The sequence below is a fragment of the Benincasa hispida genome, chromosome 10, assembly GCF_027475165.1.
Source record: "Benincasa hispida cultivar pf3 chromosome 10, pf3_genome.v1.1, whole genome shotgun sequence".
Classification (NCBI taxonomy): Eukaryota; Viridiplantae; Streptophyta; class Magnoliopsida; order Cucurbitales; family Cucurbitaceae; genus Benincasa; species Benincasa hispida.
Window position 1 is genome coordinate 29,815,374 of NC_143487.1, and position 3,658 is coordinate 29,819,031.

The 3,658-nt window shown below is 34.6% G+C and overlaps 1 pseudogene across 1 annotated transcript; it reads left to right on the top strand.

Moving 5' to 3' along the window:
* Window positions 1-726: 726 nt before the first annotated feature.
* LOC120069051 (L-ornithine N5-acetyltransferase NATA1 pseudogene) lies at window positions 727-1,892 on the top strand (annotated as a pseudogene). Its single transcript, XR_016523755.1, has one exon. The product of XR_016523755.1 is annotated as an L-ornithine N5-acetyltransferase NATA1 pseudogene (transcript).
* The last annotated feature ends 1,766 nt before the right edge of the window (window positions 1,893-3,658 follow it).

A 3,658-nucleotide genomic window follows, 5' to 3' on the forward strand; every position in this document is an offset into this window, starting at 1 on the left:
ATAGTAAACGGTCGTTATAAAGAAAAGTGACTATTTTCGTGGTCCAGTCTATATGCAAACTCATTGCATAAGATTTCCCCTACTCACATGTCTCAACATGAACGATTTGTGGATCACATCGTTTGTAGCACCTTACAACTTCTTGTAACAACTACAGAGTGTGCCGCATCCAATAGTGATACTAGGATGAGATATCCAATTTCATCCATATACTTATTAGACCATTTAGGCTATATATTGTCAACTTGATCCTGTTTATGTCACTACATAAAGTTACAACACTGAGACTATAGTCAAGGATCGTTTATTAGATTTTTATAATAAGATACAAAATCAACAAGTCATTGTTATTGATTAAATAGAATGTTTAACACGAATTGCGAGTTCTAGGACATTCCCAATAGATTTCTCGCTCGTTCCTCTCGTTCCTCCCCCTCATTCATCTCATTCCCCAATTTTGTAGTTTTTTTCATTCTTTTGAATTCTCATTCTCACTTCTTCCTCTCTATAATTCACGCTCCAACTTATATTTTTTATTCGAGAAGATGAAGACGTCGACATAAACAAAAGAAAGCACCGGAAAGGAGGGGAACCGAAAGAAAAGAGGGTGAAAAGGAAATCTCGCTGGAAAAAAGGAAAAAAAAGTGACATAAACATAAATTGTAGAAAAAACGGAAAATATATATATATATATATATAAAACTCTGCAAAAGAGAAAGAAGAAGGGAGAAAGATTAAAATGGTAAATTCATAGGATAATGACATAAATTGAAGGCAAAAAAATGGAACAAATTGAAAAGTAAGACCAAATTTGGAAATGACTATCGGTACCATATTCCCGTATAATAACCTACATTCTTAGTAGACATAACAAAATTCCCCTCGTCTGTTTTCCCATCATCCATCCATAATCAGTTTTCCTTTCACCAAAAATGCCCGCCGTCTCTCCGCTGCCTATCTCTGAAGCAGATTCCGGCCACCGTCTCTTCTCTCGCATCCGCCTCGCCACCCCTTCCGATGTCCCTAACATTCACAAGCTAATCCACCAAATGGCCGTCTACGAACACCTCACCCATCTCTTCTCCGCCACCGAATCGGATCTCTCCGCCAATCTCTTCTCTTCGCTGCCGTTCCTCTCCGTCACAGTCTTCATTGTCGAAGCCTCTCCCTATCCCTTCCCTCAAAACTCTCCTCACAATCGTAACCCTAATTATAGCCCTGTCGTTGGTGTGGCAGACTTGGAGGTCCCGGTGGCCGATCCGGAGAGGGAAAATTTCAAATCGGAAGGTGAGGAGGATGTTGTGGTGGCCGGATATGCTCTGTTTTTCCCTAATTTTCCGTCGTTCTTGGGAAAACAGGGATTGTATGTGGAACATTTATTCATAAGAGAGTGTTACCGGAGGAAGGGATTGGGGAAAATGTTGGTGTCGGCGGTGGCAGAGCAGGCGATAAAAATGGATTGCTGTGGAGTTAATTGGGTGGTGCTTGATTGGAATGTGAATGCAATTCGATTTTACGAGGAAATTGGGGCTCAGATCGTTCCTGGATGGACAAGCTGCCGCCTCACCGGCGAGGCCCTTCGGGCTAGCGCCAACGCTACCTGAAAATAAAGAATTTCATTCAAAGCTTAAAATTGGGAATTAGTTTGAAATAAAAATTCAGTTGATGGTTTATAATTAGAATTTAATACTTACAGACTAGAGGCTATGAGAAAAGAATTTTTACATTTTTATTTTATATTTCTATTTTATCTTTGGTTGCATCTATTCGGAGGGTTATACTTAAAGTGGTGTATTCTTCCATGTGTAAGTGTGATTTAAACTATTAAACATCACAATAAGGTGATAGAGACGGTTTGAACAAGGAATTATGTTCTTTTTCTATTACAATTATTCAAGTTGGAGTGATACATCTTTTTTTGTCTAGGTGTGATGTAGACAAAATATATGGAAAAATCGTGATCTAACGATGAAGATATATTTGAAAAATCATGATCTAAAGATGAAGATATATTTGAATAATCATAGTCACATTACAATTATTGAAATTGAAGATGTATAACTCATGTATGAGTACTATATAGACCATAGATATGAAACTTCAATATCTAGTGGTGGAAATATGTTTGAACCAATAATCACCTATGTTACTTTTTAAATATTCATAAATTTCTAGTTTGTCTTTTCTCTTCAAAGAGTTCTACTATTCATGTAAAATAATGTAAAAAATATATATTTATATATATAGTAATTATAATCTTTTAAAACATCTTTATGTACTAAAATGAACTACGCATTTTACATGTGATTAGTCTCTTTCTAAATAGTAGAGATTATGAGAGGTTTATTGATTATCAAATTATAGCGACTATTTATGAGATATTGTCCGGTCATAAAGAGTAAATTGTGACTTTCAAAACCATAGAGATTAATGCTAACTTCTTCCTACCTATAGTTCAATATAGGGTTTTTCTTACCCTCAAAAACTAAAGTAAAGTATTATTGTTCCGTAAATTTAAAGTAAATATTATCTGGTAAACTTTTTTTTCAGTCAACTATTTGGTAAATTTTGAATGAAAATATGAAGAATCATAGAGTGATAAACTGTAACTTAAAAAAATTAAAAAGTAAATTTATAATAATTTTTTTAAACAAAATAACTGATCATAACATTGATGAAAAGTCGAAACAACTGCAAATTTATGAAGGTTTTTTTAAATAACAATGTAACTTTCTAAGACACCTGACAGGGTTGCTACTCATGCATGCATAAACTTGTACATAAACTTTTACATTTAAAATAAGAAAGTTGGACAGTTTTATTTAATAAAGAATTCAAACAAAATTTCAATTCAAAATTTCATAATATTTTGATCGGGTACCCCTAAAACATAGATTTTCAAATAAGAGAAACTAATTGAAAAATCTCAAACATCTAAGTTTTGTGAAGTACTAAAGCATGGGAAGAAAATAGGAAAACATGAAAATGACTCAAGAACTCATATGAGGAAGCATTTGTCTGGTCCCATTGGTACTGTCACAGATTCCTTTTGTTAGTCTCCCATGTATTCTTACCCTTACCTGAAAAATATGTAAATATAAGGAATGAGAATAAAATACTCAGTAAGTGACCCCATTATCGGGATCAGGCTAAGCAATCACATGCAGTAAATGCTTGGGGTCGGTGGGACATGCATATTGTCACTGTTTCTAGATGACTATCTAAGGGGATAATCTATCTCACCCTAACTCGCATGTCTAGTGACCTGATGGCACACTATAAAAAGACATGAAAGTGAACCTGTCGATTCACGGAATCGTAGCATGCAAATGAACCTCGTCAGTTCACGCATGTCTAATAGCCTGTCGGTCCGTTGTATCAAAATATTTGTCAAGGTGAGATGGTAGATTACCTCTACTGGTCTAACATGCATCACATGCATAAATCTCATAAGTGGTCTTATAGCACAAATCATAACATAACATGTAGATTCAACATGCTCATATTTCTCGTAACTTTCATGCATAAAAAAGAGTAACACATTCAAAATCATGCTACTAAAATACATTAAATAACTTAATAATTCTTATAATGATCCGACTTTCTAGGACTTATACTAGGTCGTTACTACATGTATGCATAAATCTCAAAACAACTC